General features: G+C 37.7%; 1 long non-coding RNA gene across 4 annotated transcripts in view; it reads right to left on the bottom strand.

The window, feature by feature from the left end:
- Positions 1 to 23,791, bottom strand: part of LOC111091981 — a 94,586-nt gene that overhangs the window by 4,324 nt on the left and 66,471 nt on the right. For 2 of the 4 annotated variants that reach the window (XR_005376718.1, XR_005376715.1), the window contains 2 exons: positions 13,293 to 13,373; positions 7,590 to 7,867 (listed from right to left, as the gene is read on the bottom strand). The exons of 1 other annotated variant lie outside the window; for it this stretch is intronic. This is a non-coding gene — a long non-coding RNA (uncharacterized LOC111091981). The remainder of the gene's footprint in view (positions 1 to 7,589; positions 7,868 to 13,292; positions 13,374 to 23,791) is intronic. One more of the 4 variants, XR_005376716.1, reaches the window with a different exon arrangement.

Genomic DNA, 23,791 nt, shown 5'->3' with positions numbered 1-23,791 from the left:
TGTTCTTTACAGTTAAGTGTCTATTTCTTGGTTTCTCTCTTTTTCTTTCCTTTGATTATTTGTTTTGTTTCTTAAATTCCACATATGAGGGAAATCATCTGGTATATTTCAGTTCTCTGAATGACTTTCTTTGCTTAGTGTTATTCTCTCTAGCTTCGTCCATGCCATTGTAAATGACAAGATTTCACTCCTTTTTATGACTGAATAATATCCCATTGTATATATGTACCACATCTTCTTTATTTATCTGTTGGTGGACACCTGGGCTGCTTCCACAATAGAGTTATTGTAAATAATGTTGCTATAAACACAGGGGTGCATGTATCCTTTTGAATTACTGTTTTTGTATTTTTTGGGTAAATACCTAGTAGTGCAATTACTGTGCTATAGAAGAGTTCTATTCTTAATTTTTTGAAGAAACTCCATACTGCTTTCCACAATGGCTCCACCAGTTTGCATTCCTACCAACAGTGCAAGAGGGCTCCTTTTTCTCCACATCCTCGTCAACACTTGTGATTTCTTGTGTTTTTGATTTTAGCCATTCTGACAGATGTTAGGTGATATCTCATTGTAGTTTTGATTTGCATTTCCCTCATGATGAGTAATATTGAGCATCTTTTAGTGTGTCTGTCGGCCATCTGGATGTCTTCTTTGGAGGAATGTCTATTAATGTCTTCTGCCCAGTTTTTCATTGAATTATTTGTTTGTGGGTGTTGACTTAAGTTCTTTATCTATTTTGGATACTAACTTTATCAGATATGTCATTTGCAAATATCGTCTTCCATTCAGTAGGTTGCCTGTTAGTTTTATTGATTGTTTCCTTCACTGTGCAGAAGCTTTTTATTCTGAAGTAGTCCTAATAGTTTATTTTTGTTTTTATTTCCCTTGCCTCAGGAGACATATCTAGAAAAATATTGCTATAGTCAATGTCAGAGAAATTACTGCCTGTGCCTCTTCTAGTATTTTTATGGTCTCAGCTCTCATATTTAGGTCTTTAACCCATTTTGAATTTGTTTTTGTATATAGTATAAGAAAGTGCTCCAGTTTCATTCTTTTGCATGTAGTTTTCTCAACATCACTTGTTTTTGTTTTTTGCTTTTTAAAGATTTTATTATTTATTTGAGAGAGGAAGAGCAAAGGAGAGAGCATGGGCATGGAGAGGGACAGAGGAGAGAGAGAAGCAGACTCACCACTAAGCAAGGATCCCAATGTTGGGCTCGATCCCAGATCCCAGGATCATGACTTGAATAGAAGACAGATGCTTAACTGACTGAGCTACCTAGACATCCCCCAACACCATTTATTGAACAGAATTTCTTTTTCCCATTGTATGTATATTCTTTCCTTTTTTACTAATTTTTTGATCTCCAATTTTAATTAATTAAAAGAAATTTGGATGAAATGTTATTTATTAAAAATATACCAATTAAGGGACCCCTGGGTGGCTCAGTGGTTGAGCATCTGCCTTCAGCTCAGGGCGTGATCCTGGAGTCCCAGGATCGAGTCCCATATTGGGCTCCCTGCATGGAGCCTGCTTCTCTCTCTGCCTATGTCGGTTTCTCTCTCTCTCTCTCTCTCTCTCTCTCTCTCTCTCATGAATAAATAAATCTTTTTTAAAATTGAACCAATTAATATTCTTTCTGAAAGATTTTCTTATGCAACTTTTAAGTTTAAAATTTTGTCTGACCTGATCAGGAACTATTACATTTACAACCAAGAATATACACTGATCCATTGCCTTATGAACAGAACATGCTACTTTCCTAGCTACTGTGGATATATACACAGTATATAGGATTGTGTGTGCTTACACTCTTTGAGCCTGTCTCCTTATCATCATCTTCTCAAATTCCATCAGCCTCTGTCCTTTCTCTCTCCACATAGGCCATCCCAGCATAAATATAATCCACTTTCATTTGTTTTATCTCCAAATTTCCTCTCTTCTCCAGTGAGGATCCCTATTCCCATGAAGACCTGTCTATAAACAGCATATCTATAAACAGTTGTATAGGACATAGATGAACCAGGCTATTTTCTGCCTGGGTTCCACATTTCACAATCCATTCAGCATCTGCTTGACGACCTCGTTTCCTAAGGCCCCAGTAAGTGAGGACCTGATCTCTCTCAGCTCCAAAAGTTAGATCCAGACATTTTTAATAACTCAGAAGCAAACTATAATGAGTTTTTGGTAAGGCATATACAGAGCAGCAGTAGTGACTGCTATATGCATTATTTGCTATAAAAAAGGATGACTTAATCTATTAGTCATTAGGGCTGATAATACAGTCTTACTCATGTATTGGTTTTGGTCTTTGGAAGAGGGAGTGTATTGGTAATTATCCAGAAGCAGCCAATTTGCTCCCATGGAGCATTCTGAGCATTTTATACCTGGACATTGTGCAATGAGCCTTGAGATCAACAGCTCCAATCCCACAGGCCTCGTGGAAAGTGCCAGTTGTGAGTTGCAGCCAGAGCATTCATCTCACAATCTCAGTTCCTAGAACACCAAGCCATCAAACAGCCTGCTGGGTTGGCAGGGGCTGCCTCAGTGATGTCCAAGACCAGGGCCATGGCAGGGAAAGGGCTGAGGTGTTTTGGCATGAGGGATGGAGAATGGTTTCTCAGCACCTGCCCACAGTATGCTTGCTTCCAGGTGCTATGACAAACACCTTGGCTTTTTATGACTCTCTAAAATTATTCCTCAGCCCAACATAAGACTATAAACCGAGAGGAATATGGATGAGCTCCCTGAATAGTGAAACATAAGACCTCTATTAGAGCAGAATGCAATACATCTACTTATAATCAATCTTTGGTTGTGCTTTCACATTGTTGACTTCATGAATATGAAAGCTCACTGTAATAAAATTCAAGTGTAAGTTTTCCATCAAGTTTCAGCTTCCTAGAGCAAGAAGCTTTTGAATAAAAAGTCTAACGATAAGAGTTAACACACATAGCACTTTTCCAATACAAGAACTATTCAAAATACTTCACATATTAAGATTAACTAGTTTAATTCTCAAAACAATCCTATGAAGAAGATACTATTATTATCCCCATTTTAAAGATTAGAAATGAAGTTAAATAATTGTCAATATGGAGACTAAAGCATTGTTGATAGTGAGCAATTATAGGATCAAAAGCCCTACTGCTGTGAGGAGGTAAGAGGTCCACCAGAGGTGGACAGGAGACTGTGACATCATCACTGCCTACATAATAACAATAGCAAAGTCACATTTGGCCCCACCATCTTCATCTGTGAGATGAACATATGCTCATCTTTTCCTAGAGTGTTTGAAAATATATTTTAAAACATCATGGAAATCTATGACAACCACTACGAATAACAAGGGAGCCATGATGAATAAGTACCTTAAAGCTATGGAAATAGAAGATCCACAGTTTGAGCCATGATTGCCCAACTCTCTGTGCAGTACTGTGTCTCCTGCAACTATAGTCAGGAAATGAGTTATAGTGCTCTCTTGGGGACCATTCAAAGGACAGGATTCTGGAGTAAACTGAAGAAAAGGAAGTAGCCATGTTTTATTCAGAGTTATTTTTCTAGTTGGGACCAAGGACAAGACTGAGCCAAATGAAATTGTTCATATTCAACCATCTTTGACATCAAAAAATGACAGTTTCATACGGTTCATCTAATATAAAGCCCTACTTTATGGGACTCCTAGGAAAAAACATGTTTGATTAGAAGGTAAGTCTGTAAGAAGTCAACGTTGAAATACCTAGCCCAAATCAATGAACCTACACCACACCTACAGCAATCTTGAATACATGATAGGGAGGTGGGTATGCAAACTATATTCATAACTATAGAAATCTGAATCAGTCTATGAGATCACCATTAGCACAGGGAATACACCTGGAAACCTGGGTTTTTTTGTCTCAATGCCCAGTGTTCCAGAAAACTTGGTGCAACCATGTTCATCCTTTCCAGCAGGAAGTTTTAAATACAAATCTGCTAGACTCTTGTAAAACAAACATAGTGAAACAAAAATAACAAAGCCTCTTCCCAGGATTTTTTTTTTTTTTTTTTTTGGAAAGACAGTGAGGTAATGTAATGGAACTCTGTAATATACTTCTATGGCTCCCATTGTAATTTGTGAGATATCCCTACAAAAACAGATTTGGAATCACTCCAGCTCATGCTGTCAGTTTGGACTAAGACTGGCAGTACAAATGGGCAGACCATTTTTTTGATAATGAAATCTAGAAATTCGTTTGGAAGACCCTGAGCAATGTCATTGGTGCTTGTTTGATGCTGCAGTGCCATCAGCATGAAGTGAAACAGCTCTGCTTTAAAGTGCCTGGCAAAAAAAGGCGCATGTCTCTGCATCTCAGGAGCAAAAGCAATAAACATCATGTTACTGTAAATTCCATTTTTATAGCATAGATTAATAATGCATGAGCATGCATTTCTTATTGCCATTCCAGTGAATTTCCAGAAGACTTTTAATTCTAAATGAAAAAAAGGTGTGTTTATATTTTCCACGCTGTCATGTGTGCACTGTACATGTAGTAAGAGATACAGACACATAAAGAGAAAATACAAATTTTGAATCTTGGAGGAATCATCTTTGTGTCCATAAGCATTTTTTGGTGTCTCTGGAGAGATCAAAAGTGTCACTGCACGTATTTCAGAAAGTAAGAAAAGAACAGAAGCATAATGATGTTATATCTTCCTGGGGATTTCATTACTTAAAACAAGTGAATTGTACAGGTGAACACAAGGGATTGGTCTCTCAGTGCTCCTCCAAGAAATCCCTTAGAAATAAAAAATTCGCGTGAGGTCAACTCTGGAATAACTAGCCTGGAAGATGCCATTTATTCATATTTCCCTACATAAATGGCATTTTCCAGGGTGCATGTTCACCCTGACATGCACACTCAGACACAAAATGTGCACAAATCGAATGCAGTAACTACTGCAGTCTTCTGCAGCCAAGATAGAAGTCCTTACATCAAGAATTTCATTTTTCAGTCTATGAAGTCATTCAGCCTCCTACTTAGACTACAGATGGGAAATAATTTTCAGAAGGCCCACCTGAAAACTCTTCCGGTTGCTGTGATTAAGGCTAGCCAGCTATCCCTTCTCAACCTTTTGGCTAAAATCAAGTGCAGTTTAGCCAGCTATGCAATTGGGTGAAAAGTATTTACTGTTCCATTACCTGGGTTGTTGAGTGAGCTCTATAAATTTTGCTGGTCTCTCTGTTTCTGGCTCCCTCTCTTCTTTATCATATTATCCTAGCTTTCTAATCCATCTTATTTTTAGATTTAGATGGCATTTCTCCTCCACCCCCCACTACACACACACACACAATGTAGGTGGGCTTTTAATTGCATGAAGCCACTAGAATAGTCACATACCTATCTCTAGGGTCCATTCTTCAGAAATTGATTTTACAAAATGACCTTAGAGGAATGTACTAACCCTGCTGTGAGATAATTTGAGTTTTACTTGTGCTCACCTTATGTGGAACCTGGTGATAAATGTGACCTAATATTAATTCCTCAATCCTGTCTTCCTTGTTCAGGGTGGCAATCTACCCAGCTAAAAATAGTCTGTTGTAGTTAGAGATGGCCATGGGACATAATTCTGGCCAATAGAAATGGTTGAGGTTTTCTGGGAAAGCTTAGATTTCTCAGTAGAAGTACATTCCTTCATGTTTGGCCTTCTTTCTTCCTGCAACAAAAGTGAGATGAAGGTGTGGCAGCTATACTGCAACCAGGAGGTGGCAAACATGAGTACAAGTGGATGCTGGAATACAAAAATAGAAAATATCTGAGTTCTTGCCATTATTGCTAAGCAGCTGGAAGACACTTGGCCTCATTACCTCTGTACTTTTCATTATTTGATCAAAGTAAACTTTATATGCTTAAGTGACTGTGATCATGTTTTCTGTTATTTGCAGCTGACCCTGTCTCTCAAATGACATGCAATATTAGACAGGGTTCTCCACAGAAGCAGAACCAGTAAAGATTTATTGTAAGAAATCGGTTCACTTGGTTATGGAGGATGAGAAGTCCTGCAGTCTGCCATCTATAACCTGGAGACCCAGGAGAGCTGATAGTGTAAATCCTAGTTCATATGCAGGAAAAGATCAATGTTCCAGCTCCAACAGTAAGACAGAGAGTGCGAATTCTCCCCTCCTCTGCCTTTTTGTTCTCATCAGTTCCTCAGTGGATTAGATGATACTCACATTTGGGAGTGCCATCTGCTTTACTCACTCTACTGATTCAAATGCTAATCTCATCCAGAAGCACCCAGAATAATGGCTAACCCGTGACCCAGTCCAGTCAACACATAAAATTAGCCATCACACATATCTTGCACTCTGCTAACAATTTCAGGTAACCATATCTTCTTTGTGGATTGCTTTAGGGGTTGGGTAAATGCGTGATGGAGCATAATAGTCAAGAGCCAGTTCTTCTTTCAGATTCCTCCCTTCTGAGCAGGTGAACCCACAATGCTACTGGAGAACACTCTTTATTTCCCCTGCTTGTCCTTCCATTTTCAGTTATTCTTTCTTGACTTTTTTCAGCTCTTTCTCTCAATACTTCTATTTTGCTCACTTCTATAAAAGAGCAAGGAGAGAAGTCAGAGACACCGAATTGGAGGTAGAAGTATCTTAGTTTGAGTTTCTCTAAAGCAGACCTTGGGACAAGGATGTGCGATGAGTAGTTTATTTGGGAAATGACTCTAAGAAAACACATGTAGAGAAGTGGGGAAGTGAGACAAGGAAAAGAAGACAGCAAACAAAAGGTGTGTCATTGTACAGGCAACTGACAGTGGGCCACTGAGGCTTAGAGACATGGTGTAATGCGTCTTAGTTATCCCAACATGCCCAGATACTAACCCCAGCAAGGTAATTGGAGTATTTATAGGGGAGTATTTACTGGGGAGAGGTGGTTATTCCCCAACACCTCTAGCCTGTGGACCAAGTGGCTCCAGGTGAAGAGTTGCAAGGGCTTGTAACTCTAACAGTTGAAGTTCACTTTGTTAAGTTAGTGTTTCCTCAAGGTGATATCCAGTTGCAATTTTACAAAGACCAATAAAGTCTTACACAGTAGATTCAGTGGAACCACATACTGTCCTTGTTGTTGCAGTTCATCCAAGATCATAATTAATATACCAGGACTCTATCTGCATGCTCCCACTCTATCAAAGGTGGTATGATGCCATTTTTGAGCAATTTGATTTCACTATCATTTGAGACTATGTATATAACAGTCATTGAAAGACCTATGTTCTCCTTTCCAGTTACTCTGGCAAATACCATAAGGTCCTTTAGGGAAGGACTGGAGAAATCACTACTCTATATCCTCAAAGGAACTTGGAATGTCCTTCCATTAAAGGGAAGTAATGAAAAAGAAAAAAAAAAAAAGAAAAAAAAATAAAAATAAAGGGAAGTAATGTCTCATGGCTTTGAGAACTGGCTCACATCTGGAAGGTAGGTGAAAAATTGTGATTGCCCATTTTAATGGTTCTCACTAGTCTTCTTATTCACCCACTTTTGATCTTTTGTGGTTGCATTAGACAGACAATACTCTTACTGGCTACCCATCTATCTCACCTCCAGGTCCACCATGCTGTATATGCCACGGCCACAAATTGTAGCAGTTCAAGGCCCTCTGGGCCATGTTGGCTTTGCTGCCCTCCATGAAATCACATCCAGCTTGTTTCTGGTGTTTAGTTCCCTCTGTCCTGGTTCCTTATTATTCCCATTGAAAGCAGCAAGCCCACTTTCACAGTGACAGAAAACAGCCACCACTGAACTTCTCAATGATACCAGTCCCTCTCCCCAGTGCATTCCTTATCATCTTCATGATGGGAGTGTACTCCAGGCCTTCCCTAGAAACAGAGTTAGCCAGTTAGTTCTCTAATCTTAAATAGTTTACCTAATCCATCCATTTAATGCAACATTACAGACTTTTAAATTATTACTCAAATCTGAGACAAAGTTGATCACCCTTGTTTTCAGACCTAAGGAGCCATCCTTTTACAGAAATAAAAAGAATGATGAAGAAATAATTTGAACAAGTATATGCCAACAAATTAGGTACCTTAACTTAAATGGAAAAATTCCTGGAGAGACACAAACAAAACCAAATTAAAAACTAGAAAATCTGATTTGAACTATAACAAGCAAAAAGATAAGTAATCAAAAAACTTACCACAAAAAAAAACCCAAAGCCAAATGCCTTCACTGATGAATTCTACCAAACACTTAAAGAAGAATTAATACCAACTCTTCACAAGCTCTTCCAAAAACTAAAAAGAGAGAACTCATCCTATGAGACCAGTATTACCCTGATTCTAAAAACAAAGATTGCACAAGAAAAGAAAACTAAAGAAGAGTATCTCTTGTAAATATAGGCACAAAAATTCTCAACAAAATACTAAGAGATCAAATCCAAAATTTATATAAAACAGATGATACAGTTGAATGAATTTGTCCCAGGAATGCAAGGTTGTTTTAACATTAAAAATAAATTAATATAATATACTACATCAACTAAACAAAGAACAAAATCACATAATCATCTCAATAGATGCAGGAAAACCATTTGATAAAATTCATCACTTCTTTGTGATAAAAACACTTAACAAACTAGAAGTATAAGAGAATTTCCTCAACTTGATAAAGAGTATCTATGAAACACTCACATTTAACATCATACTTCATAATGAATGCTTAAACCTGAAATACTGAATACTTTCCTAAGATCAGGAACCAGAAATGGCTGTCTTATCTAGCACTTGTATTCAACACAGTACTAGGAGTTCTAACCAAGGTAATTAGGCAAGAAAATGAGATAAAATATATCCCATGATTAGAAAGGAAGAAGTAATACTATTTTGGTTTGCAGATGACATGCTCTTATTCAAAGAAAATCTTAAGCAATTCACTAAAAAAAAATTTAAGATTAATAAATGAGTCCCACAGATTGCAGCATACAAGATAAATATACAAAAATTAATTATTGTTCTATATAGTAGCAATGAGAGAGCAAAATTTAAATAAATGAAAAAATTTATAATAGCACCAAAAAGAATAAAGTAATTAGGAATAAATTTAGCAGGAGAAGTGTAAGTATACTCTGAAAACTATAAAACGTTATTGAAGGAAATCAAAGATTTAAATAAATGGAAATAAACTCCATAAACAAGGATCAGAAGACTTATGTTGCTATGATGACAATGCTCCCCAAATCGATCTATAGATTTGGTATAATTAAATCAAAATGCCAGCTGACTTCTTCGCAGAAACTGACAAGGTGTTCCTAAAATTCATGTGGAAATTAAAGACTTAAAATAGCCAAAGCAACTTGCAAAAGAACAAATTTGGAGAACTCACACTTCCAAACTTTAACCTTACTACACAGCTACAGTAATCAAAACTGTGTGGTATTATTATTAAAAAAAAAATATATATATATATATATATAACAATAAAATAGGCATCTTACCATTTATCTTCAACTAAGATGGCCAGGAAATTCAATGGAGAAAAAATAGTCTTTCAACAAATAATGTTGGTAAAACTGGATATACACATGCAAAAACTATACTTAGACCCCACTTCACAACACTCAAACCCTAACTCAAAATGGATCAAAGATCTAAACTCAAGAGCTAAAACTATAAAACTCTAAAATGTTTTATGCATAAAAATATAGGCATGATCTTGAATTAAGCAATGGTTTCTTAGATATAACACAAAAGAACAAGCAAAAAAGACAAAATTAATAAAATATACAACATCAAAATGAAAAACGTCTGTGCTTCAAAGTACATCATCAAGAAAGTAAAAAAAGAAACAACAGAATGGGAGAAAACTTTTGCAAATCTTATATCTGAAAATAACGAGATACCACTTTACAACCACTATGATGGTTATAATAAAAAAGATGGGCACCTGGGTGACTCAGTTAAGTGTCTGCCTTCAGCTTAGTTCATGATCCCAGGTTCTCAGATTGAGCCCCACGTCAGGCTCCACACTTACATTTTTTTAATGTTCTTATCTCAATAATCATCATCATCATCATCATCATCCATAATTAGCTCACTGCTGCCATCTCCCATCTTAACCAAAAAGTCCAGGATCATTGATGCATATTTTCAATAGCAATTCAGTTTGAAAGTTTATCCGGAATAAAAGTAGTTTGTAAAACTGAAGGCTGAAAAAGATGAGAGTCTCAGCATATTAAGATCTATCTTACTGGTATGTAAATATTGGGTATTAATTTAGAAACAAAGGTGGTTTTGACAGTGAAGTGCTAATACTTCAGCCTCATCTGAGGGGAAACATGCAATTGATTGAATCAAAGGCATTCAAAAAAGAAGGTTATTTCAGTTGCTGTGTCACTCAAGAATAAAAAGAAAAGGGTGAAAGAAAATATTCTATTGATATGTGTTGTCATCTGGGTTTGCTTTTCCATAGTCATCTGTGTGTGCGTTTGATTGTATTTTATGTCACCCTGGTGAACAATACCACAATATGTCAAGACCATTAGAATTCAACTACAAAGGAGGCAAGAAAAGAGTTCTGGTTTTCATGTCGATCAGCATCATCTGCTTAGATTTGGAGGCCTTAAAATTAACTCAAGCAATATAAAAAAAATATATCAGACACAATGCAGAACAGGCAGTCTCACAAAAGACTTCCTTTATGGCTCATCAGAGTAAATTTCTTGTCAAAATACTCCCAGCGCTAAGTAAAGGTTATCTATTCATATGAACACCTGACTTATGAAATCAATCAGGGCACAATAAGAAAGATGCCTGCTTTTTGCATGCATTCAAGTTGTTGCTTCCATTAACTTAACTTCCTAAAAATATATTTCATTTTTTCAGTCTGCTCTGCATAACTCATTAACATCATAATCGCCAGCAATAATTGCCTGAAGTGAGTAAAGAAAATCACGAAAGATGAAGAGTTGAATTACCACTTAATGAAAGAAGAAAAAAAAAGAAGACAATTTAAATCAACAGTCTACGATACTACCACCACTCCCTTCCTTGAGAAAATGTATAGTAATTGTGTTTCTTGGAGCTTGTTGTGTTTATAAATGAGGGCTCTCAGACAGTAAATTCTCGAAATGATTCTAAGGGCTTAATTGATGATGTGAATCAGAATATTTGCTCAGCAATCCAAAGATGCATTTTTATAACAAGTCACAAGATAATACTATTTAAAATATTTCAAAATTATCTCTATGGTAATTATAAGTCCTGGCCAAAACAAAGTGTTCCTCTTGGTCTTCAAAATGTGTGGAGCCTACTAGAAATGTTAAATATACTTGGGAACTTAATGGGTATCCATTTAAACCAGTGCTTCCCTACTAGAGTTGATTTGCACTCCCAGGAAACATGTATCAATGTCTGGAGAACTTTATAGAGTTGTCACAATTTAGAGTATGCTCCTGGCATCTAGGACAGCTCCACACAATAAAGAATCATCTGGCCAAAAATATCAGTAGTACTGAAGTTGAGGAATCCTGATTTATATAGCAACAAAGGACCTAAGAGGTTACTATAAAAGGCAAGTGAAATAAAGGGACAGTGTCTTTTACTACAAAAAGAACACAAAGAAGTCTGAGCAAAGCTAAAAAAAATTAATGCAGTAGTTTACAAAACAATAATTTATTTTATAGTTTAGTGAGCAAGCTGGAGTTAGGGAAATGGGAGAGGGAATATAATAACACATTACTCCAGCTGCCCTTACTGGCCAACCTTCAACTCATAGTAATTTAGGACTGATGAGTGTCAGATAATCAGCAGGCTTTGGTTTTAGTAAAATGTAATTATGATTTATCATTTCATAGTTATTTCTTAAATCTGTAAACATGTGCATTATTATAAGAAACAGATTAAGTGGGTCAACAAGTTCAGCTAAGTATACACGTGAGAGGATATTAAAGTGGAATTTTAGGAGATACCTTAGAATAGTGGCTCTCAAACATCAGCATACATCAGAATCCCCTGGAAGGTTTGCTAAAACACAGACTTTTTATGCTTCACACCTAGAATTTCTGATCCAGTAGGTCTGGGGTGAGTTCTGAGAATGGGCCTTTTAACCCATTCTCCCATTATCCTTGGGGGTTCCCCGCCCCCAAGGATAATGCTGGTCTGGGACCATTGTAAGAGCCACTGCCTTCGTTCAATGGATACTGCAACCTTAAAGGAAGTGCAAGGCAACTATGATGCAAACTGTTTGGAGGAGGTGATTAAAACATCCTCCTCCACAACAAGGACCTAGAGATTTAGAGATGAGGGAAGTAGGGCTTTACAGAGAACTCTAAATTGTGTATTGTGAGGCACATCCCCTAATAGGGGGTAGAAGCGGGCTGGAGAGTGTAGGCACTTCCCATCATGACTGGGGGAGAAAGCTTCAATCCAACCACTCACAAAAATATCTTCCTTACAGTTTGCAAACAGAGTACACTCATCTCTCTCTCTCTCTCTCTCTCTCCCCCCCCTCCCCCGAGAAATCTAAATAGCAACAGAGCAATAGAGTCTGACTGGCTGGCTAGCTGATCTGATGGTAGGGCAGATGGGAAGTGGCTATTGTGTTGGAATTAGTCTGCTCTGCTGGAGTCTGACAGGGAAAATGTCAGATGACTGTCCCCTCACATAAGGGCCATGTGCAAGAGACCTTGCAGAGTCTTCGTAAATTCTGACCAAGAGGGCAGCCTGCCATGGTAAGGAGTAAAGGCTGGAGGTACTGCTGGATTTATAGAGGCCAAGAAGAAGTAAGATGTGAGCCATAATACAGATGTATTTTACCCAAGGCAGAAAATTTCCCCAAGAGGTCACCAACGACTAAGTTAAGTGCATCCAGAAAGTCATTGTAAATGCCTGACAAATCTCACAAGCATTGAAATTAGGTAGGTAGGATTCTATTAGGTGGGAACTTTTCCCCTTAGGGCATCTCTCCCTATCCCTCCAACTCTGGAAGGATTAGAAGCATGGTTTTTCAGAGGATAGAGAATGTACAGAATATGGAAAAGATGCCATCTATATTCTTACCCCTGATTCCAGCCTCCCTACCTGGAGGAGGCCTGAGCAACGGAGAATTGTTAGCTTAACTAAAGAAGGACCAGAAAAGACAAGGTCCTGCCTGAGTTTTGATCCCAAGGTAGAGTAGAAATTTGCCTCCCAGTGGGGATTTAAAAGGAAAATGGAAAGCTAAAATTAAAGTTGTTATTGTTTTGTCATGCCCCCATGAGTGATGTATCTTCAGTAATGTCTATACACACAGTATTTATCTTACCTTCCTAATGTCTCTGAGTAAGTTTCCTGCTACACAAATCCATGTCTGACCCACTTCTCCACATTTGTCCTCAGTTTCATCCTTTGATAGAAGAGGTCAGGGTTATTTTATTTTATTTTATTATTATTTTTTTATCAGGGTTATTTTATAAAGCGTGGATAGTTGTAAGCCAAGAAAAGTCTGATAAATGGCTGTTTGAATACAGAAACATCATATTACATTCCACAGTAGATTGAAAGCCCAAAGAATATGTATTATTTGATGTATTTGACCAGAGTTTAAAGTCTTTTAAATAACCCTAATACTTGAGTGAGCAATCAAGTAAGCCATTTGGGGACTCAGTTTTAATTGATATAGACAATTGCAGAGCAAAAAGTAAAGAATATATGAGAATCCTAATGGATATATGTTATCAATTGGATATGCCTTTAGTATTTAGGATTTCATTGTTACAGCTATGACAGGTTCCCTAACTTCTTCATTTTCACTTTTAGTAAACCCTGCCCCCATCACCATATTGATGTCATGGATTGAAACACCATTTTGATCAGATCCCCAGTCAAATCTAGTCAATGGGTCCTCGTGTCTACAGAATTATAATTATCCATGTTGGTTAACATGTGCTGATTAGGACATTCTATCAATTATGAGTATGATCATTCTGAAAAGGAATTTGGCAACTTAATAATCAGGGTTCTACCAGAGAAACAGAACCATTATTATCTCTATCTATCTGGTAAATTATGTAAGTGTGTATATAACCTATACGTATTGATGTATGGGTGCATGTGAAGACATATACACATGTATATAAGACATATATGTACACACATATGACATATATACACATAGTATAAATACCTACAAATACATAAAGAATTGACATGAGTGACTGTGGGGACTGGGTAGACAAATCTGAAGCCCATTCAGGAAGGCCAAGCTAGAAACTTCAGGCAGGAACCAAAGCTGCAGTCTACAGCAGGAATTTCTTCTTCAGGGAAGTCTCAATTCTGCTGTAAGGCCTTTCAACTAATTAAATCAGGCCCACCCTGATGATTGAGGATAATCTCCTTTACTTAATACCAACTAATTGTAGTTGTTAATCATATCTACAAAATACTTTCACAGCAACACCTATATTAGTGTTTGATTGAATAACTGGGTACTACAGCCAAGCTAAGTTGACACATGAAATTGGCCATCACAGCAACATTATCAAAAGGTGCAAATAGCTTCGTATCATTTGACTCAGGATTCCAATTCCTGAAATCTGTCCTAAAGGAAATAAGCAGAGATGTGCACAACTTTTCATATGTATTAGTGGCTCACTTCAATTACTATCTTGAAACAAAGCTCTGTTCCATCAGCCAAAGACACATATGCTTGATCCCAGAAAGTATGCTTATTTGGCAAGTTCAAGCCAAGGTTATTATTTAATCATTGACTAATAAGTTGCATCTTTAATGAAAAGTGGAAAAGGGTTAAAAAGTGTTAAGACTGCATACTATGGTTATTTACCTCTTCACACCATAACATTTCTAAAAGATCCTAGAGTATGCATGTAACTTTTTACACTCTGAAAAATAAACATTTTATATATTTTTAAAATAACTCCAAGAGGCATTTTAAAACACCAATAAAAGCAAAAACAACACTGTAATTAAACTAAGTACAGCACTCTGAATATGACAACATAATTTGTATGCATCCTAATGTTATGATTTTAATGCCTAACACACCACACAGTGTCTAATATTAGGGAATCAAAACTGAATATTAGAGAATTGAGCTTAGACCTCTGAGTTCTACTGTAGGATAAACCAGTGACTACTACCAGAGCAGATAGTACAATGAAAACAACTTTCTGGGAATTAGTGGAGCTTGTATAGAGTCTATTACTCCTTCACCTGGTACCGATCAGGTCAAAAATAAAACAAAACAAAACAAAAATCTAAGTACCAGCATAAATAGCTTATTGCCCAAAGCCACTCCTCTTCAAAGTACCCTGATCCATTCTTTGCCACCCAAAGGCATGTCTATGGTTCTCCTTATGCCAACTTCTAGAAAAACAATAGGCTAATTGTAGTGTCTTCTGACCCTTCCCACTAATCCAGATGGATTAAAACTTTTCTACAAATCAATTTCCTAAACTCTTCTAACATTAGGAGAGACTGATTCATCATAACCCAAGATATTCACTGGATCAAGTCATGTATAATAATGGACAAGCCCAAGGCAGCCCAGGTGGCTCAGCAGTTTAGCGCCGCCTTCGGCCCAGGGTGTGATCTTGGAGACCCGGGAAAGAGTCCCACATTAGGCTCCCTGCATGGAGCCTGCTTCCCCCTCTGCCTGTGTCTCTGCCTCTCTCTCACTGTGTCTCTCATGAATAAATAAATAAAATCTTTAAATAAATAATAAATAATAAATAAATAAATAAATAAATAACAAGCCTGCTATCACTTTAATTGTATGAGCCCAGCTTCCACCCTTTATCTTGATCTTCTAACCTCACCCTTAAAGTAAAACTGGTCTATGGGACAAGTTAGTTGTCTCTTTAAGCTTCCCTTTATTTTCTCTTTAATATTTTATTTATTAATCTGAGAGAGAGAGAACAAGCCATGGGGAGGGGCAGAAGGAGAGAAGAAAGGAGAAAGACAGAGAGAGAGAGAGAGAAATTTTTCAAAAGACTTCCACCGAGCAAGAAGCCTGATGCAGGGGCTCGATCTCAGGACCCAGGGAAACATGACCTGAGCTGAAGGCAGACACTTAACTGACTGAGCCGCCAAGGTGTCCCATAAACTTCCCTTTGTATTCCAGGTGGCTGGCTGAGTAAACTCAGAGTCCTTCTTGGGCTGAGTACTTACCTGCTCTCTCTCTCTCTCTCTCTCTCTCTCTTTCTCTCTCTTTTCAGGTTTATCTGATTACATCTGTCCCAAAATTATAGATTTGAAGTTGAGAGTAGGGAAGAGATAGAGGTTAGAGGTTCCACTGAGGCTCTAAGCTTTAGCCCCATTCTCTGGTTTAGCTTTCATGAGACAGCCTATAATACAGTATTGAATGTTCACCCCTAATCCCTAACAAGGCTTAAAACTGGATCCTTTCCCTAACTTGTTTTAGTCTTACATGTCCATGATGTTCTGGTGTTATTCCTACATCACCACCACTTCAAGACTGGATAGAACAGCCTTCCTCTATGAAGTATAGCTATTCCTAATGACTTTAATGCCTTTGTTTGATTCTACATTTCCAAGAGAAGCTTCTCTGTTCATCGTCTTGGCTTTTTTGAGTTACTGTTTCAGGCTGCTATTCAAATCAAGCCCTGGTATCCAAGAGTCTCTTTCTGCTGTATTTTAGTGTTTACCTCCTTCATTTCTCCTCAGTTTTGGTGATTTAACCTGCCTGCTTATCTTGGGTCCTATGGGGGGGGGGAGGGGGGGGAGGGCAGAATTATAAGATAGCCCCAAGACTTCTGGGCCTTAGTATATATGCCCTGTATAATCCCTTGCCCTCAGGCATGGGTGGGGCCAGAAAATATGATGGATCTCATTGCATGATTAGTTTGTACCATATGCCAAAAAGTCTGAGATTTTTAGGTATAAATCAGATCTCAGGATGATTAATTTTGAGAATATCAAAAGTAAGATTATCTTCAGTGAGCCTGACCTAACCTACACCCTTCAGAAGAGGAGGTCTAGAAGTAAGAGAAAAGCAGCAGCTGCAGCAGAAGTTAACCTTGAAGAAGCAGCAGCAGAAGTTGGCCTTGAAGAAGCAAACTAACACTGCAGAGAGGATATGTGGCAGAGAATGGAGGGTGGCCTCTAGGAAGTAGGGACCTTAGATCTTCAAACATAAGGTACTAAATTCTGCTGACAATCACATGACCTTTGAAGAGAGACCAAAGTTCTAGAAGGGCAGGCACTCCTTCAACATCTTCATTGCAGTCTCATGACACCCTGAGCAAAGGGCCATTTTACCCATGCCTGGACTCCCGACCCACAGAAACTTTGAGATACAGAATGCATGTCGTCTTAAGCCGCTAAATTTGTGATGTTTTGTGACACAGTAGTAGTAGAAAACTAATATACATTCCTAGGGTGTTTTTACTACAAGCATGACTGGAGCCTGCAGTACTGAGGACTGCACATGCAATTGCAGGTCAGCCAGACATTGTCTTAGCACTCTCTTCCAGCAACACACACACAAACACATTCCTCCATTCCTAAACTGCCAGTATCCCTTCTGCTTTGGGAGGAGCTGGATCTAATTTCAAGCTAAAGCTCCTCCTGCTCCTGCACTGGACCGATACCTGCAGACCACCTATAGAAACTTTTCTCTGAGCCTGGAGATAAAACAACGTTGTCCTTGGGGACTCGTAGCCTCAGCTGGTGAAGTTGCTTCCATTAATTACAGCACAAAGAAACCTCTTGAATGTAGTATTGTGAAGTTTGTTTTGAAAATCATACTCCTTTTGAAAATTACCATTCATTATGCTTCGTAGCCAAATCATTTTACTTAGGAGCAAAAATGTGATTTTTCTACCAGCTGAAGAGTTCCTCTACAATGAAGCTAGAGAATTATTCCTTGAGCAAGACTGCCTCTCCTGAAGCTAAACTCTTCTTGCATATTTTAGGGAAGAAATGGACAAATCACATGTAAATGGAGAAATAAATTTTTGAAAGCAAGAGCAACCTCCCTTTCAGTTCATTTCTATGAGTATCTTTTTTCTTGTTTTGCTTGCAAAATGGGAAAGAATATAACTATCTGTATTTTTTGTGAATAACTATATAATTCTTCAATTCAAAATCTAAATCTTTCTCTCTGATCTGTAATATCTCATAGCCTCTATAATAAAACAATCAAATCAACTCAATGTGTCTCAAATATGCCATACTCTGTGACACTCTTGTTCAAAGTCATTTTTTGGCTCCTTAACACTGTAGTTTCTTGATATATGCAATGCCATATTTATAGCTATGAATTGTATTTGCTGGATAGACTGCAATGATTTGTATAGTGATTTGTGATATGTGTCCCTGAAAGCAACCATACAGAAATGAATTGCATTATAAAAACTACATTTGATGCCTCAATCAAGCCCATTCATTATAATCTTGAAAATTCCACCATGCATAGGTCAGAGCTACTACTTTGCATTTATCAGTAGTTTTCCATTCTCATGGATTACAGATTTATAAGTTTCTAATGATTTTCTAGGCCAAACTGAATACCAATAATCAAAGAAGAACTATTTAGTTTCTAATTATTACAGTAAAATAACCTTGTCTGATTACAAGGAAATGAAATCAGTCTTTTGATCAGAATCATTGCATGGGTACATAAGCACTGAAGTGGGTTATTTATTGAAGAAGGCAAGGCTTGTGGTGGATATAAATTAAACAGATGATTCCTTTCCCTTCTTTACTTTCTTTCTCTGTCATGGCACGACAGGAAATGAGGAAGTGCCAGGATTCCCTTTGCAATTCTGAACATTGTCTTAGGTGTTTCAGAACCTCACTAGATATCTTGAGCTGTATTTAAGGAAAAATAATTTGAAATGGCCGACACAGTCAAAAACAGAAAAAGTTTTTTAAAAATAGAAAAAATAAACTTACCTTTTTCCTTCTTCATATTTTCCCCACTCCTGAATATGGACTGTGGTGATTTTTTTTTCTCCTTCTTTTGCCATGCCAATGAGATTGTAGGTTCCATGGAAGTTGAAATGGTGACTTACTTATTCACCATTATATTCCCACAGTTTAGCAGAGTGTTGGATATAGAGCAAGGCCCTTACAAACATGTGCAATACATGAATATCCCTAAGCATTTAGAAACTTGTGCTTCTCTCTAAAATCAGAAAATGGATTGGATAAACCATGTTAAGATGAAATTTCCCACCAAATCTTTAACCAATCTTTGAGGACTAAACTATGTTGACCAGGGATGACCCATAGGAAACCATGCTTAACAATAACAACAAGAGGGATCCCTGGGTGGCGCAGCGGTTTGGCGCCTGCCTTTGGCCCAGGGCGCGATCCTGGAGACCCGGGATCGAGTCCCACGTCGGGCTCCCGGTGCATGGAGCCTGCTTCTCCCTCTGCCTGTGTCTCTGCCTCTCTCTCTCTCTGTGACTATCATAAATAAATAAAAATTAAAAAAAAAACAAAAAACAATACCAACAAGAAAAAATTTTTAAAACTTAGGAGAGATAGCCATCATCACACTGTAAGGAGTATAGACTCTACATAAATAGCTCAGGAAAAATCACTAAAACATGTAAACAAGTGAGCAACATTCACAACCCCTATGAGAGGTGGAAATAAGAATCTAGAGTATACAATATATTACCTAAAATACTCAGTTTTTAACAACAAAAAAAATACAAGGCATGCAAAGAAATAAGAATATGTAGCCAATATATAGAAGGATACTATCTCTGTTTCAATATAAGCACTCTGTAGGGACCCAGATGTTGGACTTAATAGACAAAAAAGTAGGTATTATATATGTTCAAAAACAAAGGTAAACCATGTTCTGATAATTAGAGGACAGTATAATAACAGTGGATAATCAAATATAGAACCTCGATAAAAAGAGGGGAGTTATAAAAACTAACCAAGTAGAATTTCAGGTACTGAAAAGTACAATAATTGAAAAAATCAGTAAAATAGCTCAACAGAAGATTTGAGCTAGCGGAAGTAAAACTCAGCAAACCTGAAGTGGGTCAATAAAAATAATCCTGAGGAACAGAAATAAAAAAGAATGGAGAACATAATGAATAGAACCTCACACACTTGGGACAACATAAAATATATTAACATATATGTAAAGGAGTCTCAAAGAGAGGAAAAGGGGCAGAAAAACAAATGAAGAAATAATGGCTAAACATTTTCAAAACTTTATCACCAAAAAAGAGAAAAGCATTAATCTATATATACAGAAAGCTTAATGAACTGCAAGCAGGATAAACACAATGAGATCCACACCTGGACATGTCATAGATAAAGTCCAAGGGGAAATCTTAAAAGCAGTTAACGCATATATACACACAAAAACACCCTCCCCCCCGCCACAACTCATCATCAACAAGGAAACTGTGTTAAAACTACCAGATGACAGGCAGAAAGAAATGAGGCCAGAAGGCAGGCAGTGGGATGACATATCTAAAGTGCTTGAAAAAATACAACTGTCAACTAATAACTGTAGCAAGCAAAACTATAAAAAAATGAAGGAAAAATTAAGGTATCTCCAGATACAAACGAAGACTGAAAGAATTCATTAACAGATTTTCATGGCAAATATCAAAAGAAGTCCTTCAGACTGAAAAGAAATGATACCGTATGGTAACCTGAATCCACACAAAGAAAGAGCACCAGTAAATATAATTATGTAAGAAAATATAGGGCAACTAGGTGGCTTAGTCGGTTAAGTGTCAGCCCTCCACTGAGGTCACATCCTGGAGCCCTGCTGAGCAGGGAGCCTGCTTCTTCTTCTGACTCTGCTCTCCCTCCCCTATTCATGCTCTCTCTCTCTCTCTCTCTCAAATAAATAAATAAATAAATAAATAAATAAATAAATAAATATCTTTTTTTAAGTAGAAATATATTTACAGATACGTAAACATGTAAATATAAATATATATATTTCTCTTTTCTCTACTGATTTAAAAGGCAATTGCAAAAAACAATTATTACAAAACTATCAATGGGCTTATATAAAGTTATAGATACATGACAATAATAGCATAAAGGAATACATCTGTACTGGATAAAGTTTCTATATCTCACTGGAATCAAGGCAGAGGATGAGGGCTGGAAACAAGAGATGCTTTAGGAAGTTACTCCAGTAGCTGGAAATGGTCACTTAGGGACCATAGTAGAGAAGTGGCAGTCTACTGGAAACTATTTGAGTGGGATAAATAGATAGAATTACCAAATTTGGCAAAGGTTTAGAACAAAGGGACAGGCTAAAGAAAATCTAAATAAGGTTGAAATGGAAGGAGTATCCATTTACATAACTGGAATAGTGATACTTTGTTGTAGATTATTTAGATTGTTTTCTAGCCTGAGGATTCACTAAGAGCCAGGTCTAGGGGATCCCTGGGTGGCTCAGCAGTTTGGCACCTGCCTTTGGTCCAGGCCCTGATCCTGGAGTCCCACGATCGAGTCCCGCGTCAGGCTCCTGGCATGGAGCCTGCTTCTCCCTCCTTCTGTGTCTCTGCCTCTCTCTCTCTCTCTCTCTCTGTCTATCATGATGAATAAATAAAATCATTAAAATAAAAAAAAGAAAGAAAAAGAAGAGCCAGGTCTATGAGGAACCGAAAACAAGGCAGGTCAGTTTTGGCAAGCCCAAACTCTCCATCCCAACCCATCTGAGTTACTACAATGGGAAACCCCATTTGAGTAAGTCACGAGGGTGATGATTCTCAGCAAGGAGAGGAATAAACACAAAAGGTGCCAAGCTGAAGTGGCATTAAATGAAAATTCCTCATATTTCAAATTATTGTCTGGCACTGGTGCTATTAATGAAAAGGAGTCTATTTCAACTCAGTTTCAGTTAACTTAAAAAAAAAAACCAATAGTGTGATAGTTTGATGATGAATATAGAGAAAACTGCCAAGATTTCAGATTGGGAAATGAAACAGGGCAGAAATGAGGAAAAGATGAAGAAATGTAATTCAATTGCCATTTAAGAAGAATCTAGGCTTCCATCTGGAACCGTCTAGCCTTCACCGTTGACTTTGCTGTATTCTGTCATTCTCTACAGGTTGAGTGGTAATTCCATTTTCCCTTTTTTCTTTTCAGTATTAATGATTATTTGAATATATTTCTGAATATATGAGACCAGTTTAAAAATTTAGGGCATATTTTTATTATACCAAAAAGATAAATGGTAAATTTTCTCCTATGTTCCATACTCCATTAAAATGGCCCTGGAAATTTTGATTGGATGTCTGGACCTGTGGTGCCCAGAGATCTATGCTAGCTAAGCCTCTGGAACCTACAAGTCCTGACTCTTCTTTTGGTTTGCAGTTCTTCACAACACACACAGTTGGATTTGTGTGAATTATGCTAAGCAATTTTTTTTTCCTTTGGTTAGAGAGATTCAGGAAAATAAGCAACTCTTATGGAGCCTGGAGATTAGATAATATTAGGATTAATAAAAATGGCAGGGCAGCCCGGGTGGCTCAGCGGTTTAGCGCCACCTTCAGCCCACGGTGTGATCCTGGAGACAGGGGTGTGATCCTGGAGACCTGGGATCAAGTCCCACGTCTGGCTCCCTGCGTGGAGCCTGCTTCTCCCTCTGCCTGTGTGTCTGCTTCTCTCTCTCTTTCTGTGTCTTTCATGAATAAATAAATAAAATATTTAAAAAATTTAAAAAAGGGGCAGCCTAGGTGGCTCAGCAGTTTAGCACTGCCTTCAGCCCAGGGCCTGAGCCTGGAGACCCAGGATCAAGTCCCACGTCTGGCTCCCTGCATGGAGCCTGCTTCTCCCTCTGCCTGTGTCTCTGCCTCTCTCTCTCTCTCTCTCTCTCTCTCTGTGTGTGTGTGTGTGTGTGTCTCATGAATAAATAAAATTTTAAAAAAATTTAAAAAAAAGTAAAAATGGCAATCAGTATCTCCATGGAATTAATAATTCAAGAAAACTTTTTCTATTTATGTGTCCTCTCATCTCCTGTCATCACTCTTCCTATTCTTTTCCTCTCCTTTGTTTATATGGGGAAATACTGCCTTCTAGAAAGTTGCCTTGAATAACATCAAGAGCAGAAGTCACTATGAAGACCTGCTCAGTTATGATGTAAATGGCATCTCTTGCTAAAAACATATAACACCCCCAAAAAGGAAATCTTGGCTGAGGAAGAGAAGAGCTCAGCATGGACTCAATGCCATTGACATGATTTTCATCATGTGTTTCAGCAAACACTGGAGATTTTGTGACTCATTCCTTGGGGGACACCCCATTTCCCAACAGATAGATGACCTTGTCTACTTAAGGTCTACAAGGTAACCAGATCTTGCCAACAGTAACCACAGTTTTTATATTATAATTTGTAACACCTTACCTTACTTAAAAAGTATGAATGGGGAAAAAAAGTATGAATGGCCCAGTTTACTGAAGCTAGGAGAAGTAAGTTACCTTGTGTTGAGTAGCTATTCTGTGCATTATATTAATTAATTGAATCCTTTCCAGGATGCCTGGGTGGCTCAGTCAGTTAAATATCTGCCTTTGACTCAGGTCGTGATCCCAGGGTCCTGAGATCAAGCTTCATGTTGACTCTCTGCTCAGCAGGGAGCCTGCTTCTCCCTCTCCCTCTGCCTCTGTCTGCCACTCCCCCTGCTTGTGCTCTCTCTCTGTCAAATAAACAAATAAATAAAATCTTTTTAAAAAGTCAATTGAATTCTTTCCATAATTCTGTGAGGAAGACATTCTGTGACTGTGACCAAGGCTCATAACATTTAAATGACTTTCTCAGGATCATACATATAAGCTCAGAATAGATTA

This window comes from Canis lupus, chromosome 23, assembly GCF_011100685.1.
Source record: "Canis lupus familiaris isolate Mischka breed German Shepherd chromosome 23, alternate assembly UU_Cfam_GSD_1.0, whole genome shotgun sequence".
In the NCBI taxonomy this organism is placed as follows: Eukaryota; Metazoa; Chordata; class Mammalia; order Carnivora; family Canidae; genus Canis; species Canis lupus.
The sequence above is the reverse complement of the archived record's forward strand: the minus strand, read 5'-3'. Positions and strand labels throughout refer to the sequence as shown.